This window comes from Melospiza melodia, chromosome 7 (genome assembly GCF_035770615.1).
Source record: "Melospiza melodia melodia isolate bMelMel2 chromosome 7, bMelMel2.pri, whole genome shotgun sequence".
In the NCBI taxonomy this organism is placed as follows: Eukaryota; Metazoa; Chordata; class Aves; order Passeriformes; family Passerellidae; genus Melospiza; species Melospiza melodia.
This window is the reverse complement of record NC_086200.1, coordinates 19,899,980-19,909,608: the sequence shown is the minus strand read 5'-3', so window position 1 is coordinate 19,909,608 and position 9,629 is coordinate 19,899,980.

Genomic DNA, 9,629 nt, shown 5'->3' with positions numbered 1-9,629 from the left:
CAGTCAGTTTTCTCTTTAAAAGAGGATTTGGAAAACAAAAAGATTTATTTGGTTTCTAGGGAATAAAGCTTTTCAATGTATGGCATTTCTCTGAAGCACTACAGGATTAACTTGTGTTCATGAAATTTGATAGTACAATTTAGGATGCTCAAATCCCTTTGTCCTTTTCTAGGTTTCTTTCTTTACCATGCACAGGAAGTGCTAGAGTTTTTTTTTTTTTTTGTTCTCCAAAGATGATGAACGCCTAAGAGGTATGATAGAATTTCTTTACGCTCTTTTATATTTTTTTTTCCTTTTAAACCCTTCCTGTAATTCAGTGAGGAGGAAAAAATGCTGCCTAGTTATCAAAGTTTTCTAGTCAAAATTTGCCACCCTCACTTGTGATCCAAGTTGTGGTAGAATCCCGTGAGAAAGTCCTGGCAAAATAAAGGTCAACCAGATTTTCTGGCTTTCTTTTCTTTCAGACAATTACCGAATAGGAATCTGGACTTTTAGAGTTTACCAAAAACTTAGTCACTTGACAGCTTATGTAGACATTTCAGATCCTTTCAGGTATTTAAATCATCTTTATCTTTTTCCTCTCTTTCTGGTGTTACCATTAGAAATGAGGAGTGTTCTTGTCAGCCACATATGTCCCTGTGGTTCTTTGTTCTAATGAAGCTGGGGTTTCGCTTCTGAATCCAGTGAATTTTGTATTTAGAAACAAAGAAAACAACATCCAAAGGAAACATGCACAGTCCCCAAAACCTGCACAGGCCACCAAAACAATTGCTGGCTAGATTTTGTAGAATAGAGTCTTAAGCTTAAAGGATGTGCCTTCCATGAGACTGATTCCATAACTCTGCTGAAATGCACTGCTGTGTTCACACAGTTACCAGCCTGCAATCTTCCAGGCAGCCTGATTTACAGGGTGTGTTGAAATGGAGAGCTCAGGCCTCAGCAGGCCTCAGTTCTGGGGGAAGATGTGGGGTGCTGGTGCTGAGCTTCTAATGCAACAGCTGCAATTTCACTGCAATTCAGATTGCAGCATGTTGAGGAAAAGTGCTGCTGCCTTTGATTGTTCTTAGCACACCAGGCTGCAGTAGGGAACATTTCTGCTGGAGCCAAGGCGTGGTGGGGGCAGGAGAACAGGAAGGATGTGAAGAATTGATTTCTGATTTTAGTGCTGTGGTGGTCAAGATTGTTAGAAGTAGCAGCACATTCACAAGTGTTTAAGGCTATTAATTGGATGTTTCTTTTGTGCAGAGGGTCCAAGTTATTTTGTAGATTAGTAGAAGTCAGTGAAGAAAAAGAGGGTTAGGAAGACAGACGTAGATTATTGCTTGAGGTAAGTATGGAACATCTGTTCCCTGGTAAGTCTAGGTGAAATCTGAGCATGGGGAGGGATTGCAGGTATGAATGTGCATGTAAAATTAAGTCAGGACCTCGAGAAGAGCTTTAAATTTGTGATGAACAGGGAAGAGAAGTTTTTTAGTGTAGCGGTGTGTATAACATCCTGTTGTGTGGTCCAGTCAGGTAAACCACTACATCTTTGTGTGTTACAGGAGCAGCTACTTAAGTGTATGAAAGGATAGTGAATGTAGAGACTTCTCCTCATAGTGGATTCAAGAACTTCTCTTTAGAATTTGTTAGATTTTCATTATTTTCTGGAACGCCAAAGGAAGCATTAGGATACCCTATAGGAAGTGCAAGCAAACCAATAAAGTTTTTACTGATTAGAAGCGAATCACGTTTGTTCCTTGAAGGAGTTGCCAAACAAGGTTACTTTCAACATGCTTTCAAAGGTCTAACAGGGATCAATATCAGCAAACCCTGTTAGGTCGTGTTTGGGAGCTGGGGCTGAGGCTCTCGTGCCCTGGGGAGCCATGGGAAGGCTCCAGGCCTGAGTGTGCGGCCAGGCCGGCGCCATTGAGCTGCAGCCCATCCCTGGTGGATGCAAGGGCAAGCAGGAATGCCAAGGGACCCCAGGGCCGGGCCAGGCCAGGCCAGAGCAGTGCCCCCAGCCCTCCAGGAGCGGACGGGCTCTGCCAAGCCCAGCCTGGGCACTGCCCCCAGCCCAGGGACAGGCGGGTGCTTTGCCCAAGGGCTGGGCCCAGAGCAGCAGAGCTGTCACAGCCCCAGCTGGTTCTGGTCTGCGTGCGGCCCAAGCAGGGCCCGTGGGTGCCCTGGGCAGTGCAGGAGCAGCACAGGAACAGTTGCCAGGGCCTGGGGAGGCACAGGGCTCAGCCTCTGCACGGTGACACAGCATGCAGGCTGCAGGGGACAGAGCCAATGGCACCGGGCATGAGCAGCTGTGCGGGGCTCTGAGCCTGCAGCAGCATCGGCCCCAAGGCTGCTCTGTCCCTGCCTGGCTGATGGGCAGCGCTGGAGGCCTTGCAGAGCGGGGGCCATTGCGGGCACGGCTGTCCCAGGAGCTGCCCCCTGGCCCAGCTGGGCCCCACTTGGGCAGGAAGGAGGCTCCCAGCCCTGGCATGGCCGAGCAGCTCCTGCCTCCCCCTGCCTCTGTTCTGATCCCCACGCTGCCTGCTGCCACAAGAGCCCCTGGGCCAGGCTGTCACAGGGCTGCTTTGCCCTCACTTGGCTCCCTGGCACCAGCACCGTCCTGCTTGCTGCCAGACATCGCAACTGTAAGCAGATAGAGCCTTTCCAGGAATGACGCAGTCACCTCCAGGTGCTGATCCTCTCTTTCTGTGGGATAAACAAGAGCTTGGGGCGCTGCCATGGCAGGGCTTCCCTCAGCTGTCGGCACTTCCAGCCCGGCTCTGCCAGGGGCTCTGGCAGTGCCACGGCGCACGGCAGCTCTGGCATGGCAGCTCTGCACTGCAGCCTCGGCCAGCAGCCAGATCTGCGGGCTGGGACTCCGCAGCGGCCGCACGCTTCTCCCAGAGCCCGAGCAGCGGCGGCTCGCTCCCAACACCGAGCCGGGAAGGCGCCGAGGTACAGCGCGGGCTCGGCTCTAGGCACGAACCGCCCCGCCCCTCACACCCGCCCGCCCTTTCCCGCCCTCTGGCCCCGCCGCGCGGCGCCCGCGCTGTCGAGGCGACTCTTGCCCACAAGGAGGCGCCCTGAGCCCTGCAATGGCGCCGCGAACCTTCTGGCGCTCTGGAAGGCGCGGGCCTGGACCTGGTGCAAGCTGGGCCCTACGTCCCATTTCCTGAAGAAAACATATCCTGTCATGCCTGGGCTGTCCACGCTTCCAAGCCTGATCAACAGGAAGAGACATTTAACCTGTGACACACATAGCAGCCTACAAGCTCGAAGTGATGGCCAGGTATTAGAAAAGCAAAGTAGTTGTTGCTAGAATTGTCTTTAAGACTCAGGGCTGGGCCCGTTTCACTGATCTCAGACCCAGAGGGAGGTTGACAAAGCTTGGGAAGAAGGATGCCCATTGATAGTGGACACAAAGGATGCAGAATTTAGGGGCCATAAGGACATCTGCTAGAACTGCCAAGTTAAGGAAAACAGTCCTAAAGTTGTCTCAGCAAATATGCTGAGCTGAGCACCAGCTGGGTAAAAAAGAGTGTGATGTTTGCAGGCAATGGGACTTTGGCACCCAAATTATCCTGGGCCTGGCCATGGGATGGTTCTGGTCACCAGAACACATGAAAAGACAGCATAATGCAAGCACTGGGCATTGTGCTTCATAGAACCCAGACAAAAAAGCTGGGAAGACTCTGCTGGATTCTTGTGTGGTATCTACCCCTTCTGTTCCTTCTTCTTCTCAAAATATATTGTAAGCCTGATTAAAAAAACTTACTTAGAGCCACGGTCAGTGCCATATTCTGAAAACTTACAGCTGACTTACAGGTTTAGTATCTCACAGAGCAGGTTTGAGGCCCTGGAATTGGAGGGACAGACAAGTGATGAAGTGGGCAAAAGTCCTTCTGGAACAGAGGAGCACCTAGGGCAGGTCAGGCAACACCATGCATGGTGACCACCTCTGTTCCAAGGAAAGGCAGGGTCCCTTCAGGCCTTCCTAAAAGCATCCCAAGGGAAGGTTTCCATCTCCCCTGCCCTCTTTCCTTGACTTTAGCTGAATCTTTCTCTCACTGAAAGACAGGAAGCTCAAGTGTGTTAGGAGAATACTGTGAGCATTGGCAGCGGTGAACAGTCAGTGTGAAAAACGCCAATCACTTGTTTTTAAAATGTTAAAAAGTTTCATAGTAATAAAATAGTTATAAAAATAGTAACACAATTAGAGTAATAACAATTTGGATAAATTGAATTAAGACAATATGAGACAATAAAAACAAAGAGTTACGGATGTCCGGGTACCTTTTTCTGGGCATCAGGAGCCTGAAAAAGGACACCCATTAACAAAGGATTAACCCTTAAGAACAATAGCCTGTTGCATATTCATATACTTCATACATGATGCATAAATTCCATTCAAATACAGGATTCTGTCTGGTCATTGTCAACTTCTTTCCTTCTAATCCTAACAGTGCCTCCAAGGTGAGAAGAAGTTCATTTTTTCTGATAAGAAGGCAAGAAATTCCCTTTCTCTGAAAGATTTAGATGTCCTGTGGCTGCTATCTCGCTGCAAGCCCTTTCTGTTAAACAAAGCATCTTACATAGCATAGTTTCTATTTTTATAACCTAAAACTATATTTAACACAGTGCTTAAGAAAATTAATACTGCATTGCTTTCTCACACAACACATATAATATTCATTTTAATATTTGCGAAAAGCCAATCATAAAATACATGCATTTTTCACAATCCCCACTCTTATTCTTTGTAAATCATTTGGCTTGAGCAATATTTTTTTTCTACTTATATCTTCTGGACTATGCTGGTAAAATAAAACACGGGATTACACAAGAAAGAAATATAAAAACAGTTGTAACACAAATGAAAGATCTTAATTTCTTCTAATACATTACCCCACCAGCTAGATTTTAACATTGTTTTCTAATTTTTGGACTGGTACCTGGGTTGTTATATGCGTATATATTTTTCTTTTTGATTTCTTTTGCTTTTGCTAGAATGACTTTTCTGTGGTCATCAATTTTCAACGATCTGATATATTGAACTTTCCACAAACACCCCCTTCTTTGGCCAATAAACAGTCTAAAGCGAACCTTTCTGATACCCTACAGTTTTTGTTTGGCTTAGCTGACTTAATGTTAACTCTAATGCCTGGGCAGCCTTATTTGCTATCATTTCTATAACTGCTTGGAGTCTTGTAATACAATTCAACAGATAATTTGGAGTCAATACAGAGTTAGATTGCTGTGCTGGTTTTACCTTTTCCTTTATTATTTGGGGTTTTTTTTCCAAATCTTGAACCGCATCTTCAAGATTAAATTTAAAACAAATCCATCTCTCTCCTTTTGGACATTCAGTTCTAAATCTATTGCCACTTTTTCTTAAGTTTCTTGTAATCTAATAATTTACTCTGTTTTGCCTACAAGTTCTTAATTTGGATGGGTTATAACAGTGGCTGTTGACATAGGTGTGTGTAATAAAGGAGGAACTTTGGTTTCTTTCTATGTGATGCTTTCTGTAGCATTTGTGACACAATCCTGCTGGTATCCCGAAAGGGAAAAGACAACAAGTGAGTGCCAGAAACAGGAATAACAGAGGTCCAGTATGGCTTATACTGCCACCTCCCATGCCTGTGAGGTTGCAACCCACAGCAGGTTTATTTGATCTTCTTGGTGGTGAAATACAGAGGCCAATCTGGTCTTGCCCTCTATTTTCTTGTCACTTTCTCTTAACTAATTGCTAGGCAAATTGGTTTTGACACTCTTTAACTGTGGTCTCTTACTGTTCCTCAGGTATCTCTCATTTAACAGGCACTAATAATTCCCATCCACAAAACCAAGTCAGTACTTTAACACTTTTTGCAATAAGAGCATAAATTTTGCGAATCACAACACTAATTACTCTTACAATTTAAGCATTTACTTATAACCCACCTAGCATGTCCAGTATTGGAATGAATCAAGTAAAGTTTACTAATGGAAATAGTAATTCCCCTTCTCCCTTGTACAATTCTAGGGCTAAGGTCAGAATACAAAAACGTTCTTGATCTTTCTATCTGAGGTATTCCTCCCCCAAGGAGATGTTTTATTCAGGCAGTGCTCAAATCCAGTGATATAAGCATTATCTTATTTCTTAATTCAGTGTTATTCTTTGTACATTTCTTGGATCATTTGGGTTTTCTCAAACCATTACCACTCAGTCCCCATTGGAAAGTCAGTTCAGTATCACCCGGTTTAAATATGATAGTCCGTTCCTCAAGTTTCTTCACAAGTCCTTTGATTCTGCTGGCATGAATTCACTCTCTTTCCGTGATTTTGATTGTTGCTTCAGTAGTACCTGGAAAGGACTTCTTAATAGCATAGATAATAAAAGAAAGATAATACTGCATTAACTTTTACGATTCGCTTTCCTTCTAAACTTTCTGGGTTTAGCTAAAAGCTTTCTCTACAGCAGCCTCTTCTTCAGGAAAAAAGCCTTCTCGTTAACGGCAAACAAAACACACAAAAGAAAAAAAACCAAAAAACTTCTTACTTAAGAAAAACAAACCGCTTTGTGAGGTTTGGAGAGTCAGCAATCTCTGCTTTGATTTTATCTTTTAGTGCTAGTCCCCCCTGCCCCTCTTTTCACAGCCCTGCTGTCAATGCTGTTCTTGGCCCTTCCCCCGGTGCGGCCCCTTGGCTGCAGGGCCGGGGCAGGGGAGAGCAGCCCCGGGCATGGGGACCCTGGGGGCTGCCCTGGGTCTCTTTTGCCCTCTCCCTCTCTCTCTCTCTCTCTCTCTCTCTCCCCCCTTCTCTCTCTCGGCCTACTTCCAGGCTGACGCTGCCATCCTGGGCTCGGCACCCCGACAGTCTGGGAGCCCCCCGGCAGCTCTGCCCCGGAGCCAGCCCGCTCCTGGCCGCAAACCTGTGTCCTCTGCTGCCAGCCCCGCCCGGGGCACCTCCATGGATCGGTCCGTGCCGCAGCCCCCGAGACCCCGCCGATCGCAGGGAGCGCTCAGACACCTCCCAGCCTTGACAACCCCAAAGCTGGCGTGCCCAGGTGCTCCTGACATTCTTTCTCTTTCTCTCGTCAACTTATCCTCTTTTCTCTTCAAGGAGGGCCCGTTCTGCTAAGGCTTTTCCGGACCCCAGTGTGGCATTGAATAACCTCTTAACAACCATGTGTTAAGATACTTCTCTGCCTTTCATGCAAAAAACTTGCATTCACACTTCTGCTCTCTTCTAGCACCAAGATGTCATCACTTCACATTCTAACATCTCAGAGTTTCCTAACTACTTCTCTACTTCAACTTCTCTCCTTCTCCTCTCTCAGTTGTAACCCTTATGGGGTCGATATTTATTCTTCCCCTATTTCTTTCTCCAGCCCAAACTTCTTTGTTGATTTTTTTTCTTCATCCTCTTGGCTTAATTTCAAAACTCTAGCTGTCATTTTCTTATTTTCTGATATAACTCTTACTCTTAATTGCACTTGTAAGACTCTTCCCAATAAATTGCTACCTGCCCCTGGGACCAATAACACATCTCCCATCTAAATTTTAGTTTTTTCCCTCAACTACCACATCTTTAATGACCAGAAATGTAAAACTTCCTCTTTTTGCCCCTGTTACTTTCACTATATGTTTGCTCACACTATAACCTTTTGGAACGTTTAACAGGCAGGTTTTCTTGCCCCTGTGTCTATAACAAATTCCAATTCTTCTTCTTGGGGACCCACTTGTAAAGTTATCACAGGCTCCTGATGGTATTTGTTCCCCCCCAAAAAAATTAAAGCCTATGACTTTTTTTTTTTTTTTTTTTTTTAATGGGCCCATTTCTTTAAAGATTTTCAGATCTTCTGCTTACTTAGGACCATTTTCCTTTTTCTCTAAAGTTTGTTTATCTATTTAGTTGGAGTTTTTTCTTTCCCCTCTAAAAGCTGTCTCTCAAAAATCTTTTGTTTTCACATTTCGCCTTTGATATGCTGTCTCATTTATTCTCTTGGTTATGTAATTACAATAACTGTTCATGTGTTTACTCCCCTCCTCATTATTTTAACCCCATTCAGGAGGTACAGTTGGCATTTTGTCTTCTCTGGGGGTCCCTGCAGATTATCTTTTTCTTAAGCTTTTATTTCAGTTGCTCTGATTAATTGCTTTTCTTCCTGAGAAAAATATTATTTTCATTACCAACCACATCTGTTCTCAAGTATACATGTTTGGACCAAAAAGTTGGTCGAATTGTTCAGCTATGCCTATGGGATTCTCCAAATATCTCTTTTATTTATTTCTTAAAATTTCAGACCTCAGACAAAGTCAAAGAAGCATTTACAAACTCTGATCCATCACCCCCCTTTGAGAACCTCTCTTAATGGAAATAGACCAATCTCTTTATCCCATTCTTTTTGGATTTTTATCTTCTACAGCCTTTCTCACGTATTTTTAGGAAGAATCAGGAGAGGGCTTTCTTCTAACTGATTTTTTAGTGTTTCAATAAAGTGATTCCTTTAGAGAGTTTCCTTAAGCAGCCGGAGCTGTGGTTACCAAGGGAATGGAGCTCAGGGCAGGACGGGGAGGCTCGGCACAGCTCAGGGTCTGGGGGCTCCAGAGGCGGGGTCTGCAGCCGGGATGGCCCGAGGGGATCGGCACAGCTCAGGGTCTGGGGGCTCCAAAGGCGGGGTCTGTGGCTGGGATCGCCCGAGGGGATCGGCCCAGCTCAGGGTCTGGGGGCTCCAGAGGCGGGGTCTGTGGCTGGGATCGCCCGAGGGGATCGGCACAGCTCAGGGTCTGGGGGCTCCAGAGGCGGGGTCTGTGGTTGGGATCGCCCGAGGGGATCGGCCCAGCTCAGGGTCTGGGGGCTCCAGAGGCGGGGTCTGCAGCCGGGATGGCCCGAGGGGATCGGCACAGCTCAGGGTCTGGGGGCTCCAAAGGCGGGGTCTGCAGCCGGGATGGCCCGAGGGGATCGGCACAGCTCAGGGTCTGGGGGCTCCAAAGGCGGGGTCTGCAGCCGGGATGGCCCGAGGGGATCGGCACAGCTCAGGGTCTGGGTGCTCCAAAGGCGGGGTCTGTGGCTGGGATGGCCCGAGGGGATCGGCCCAGCTCAGGGTCTGGGGGCTCCAGAGGCGGGGTCTGTGGCTGGGATCGCCCGAGGGGCTGTTCCTGTGCAGACCGAGCTGGAGCGGGGATCGCCCTCACTCGGCTCACGGTGGCTGATCCGGCAGAGACAAAGCCGGGACTGACCCCGGCTGCAGCGGCGGGAGCCGACAGAGTCAGGGCAGCCGGGGATGGGACAGACGGGACCCCCCCTCGGTGCGATCAGCGCGGTAACCACGGTGCACACGGCAGGACAGATCCCCACCCCCGGCAAGAACGCGGGCCAGGCGGCCGGACCGGGACAGACGGACCGGGACAGACGGACCGGGACAGACGGACTGTGCCGGAGCCGGCACAGGGGCTGGGAGGGCTGGTGCGAACGAGTCGGGGAACGAACGGGAATGGATGAGGTAATTTGTTCTCAGCTCTGTACTTTCCCCGTTTTGCTTTTTGGATGCTTTGAAATGGTCGACGAGCTAACTGACGACCTTCTCATATTGTTTTTCTCATCACCCTTTTATTTATCTTTTGGCAAATTATACATGTTTCAGGTACTTGTTTTTTTACTCT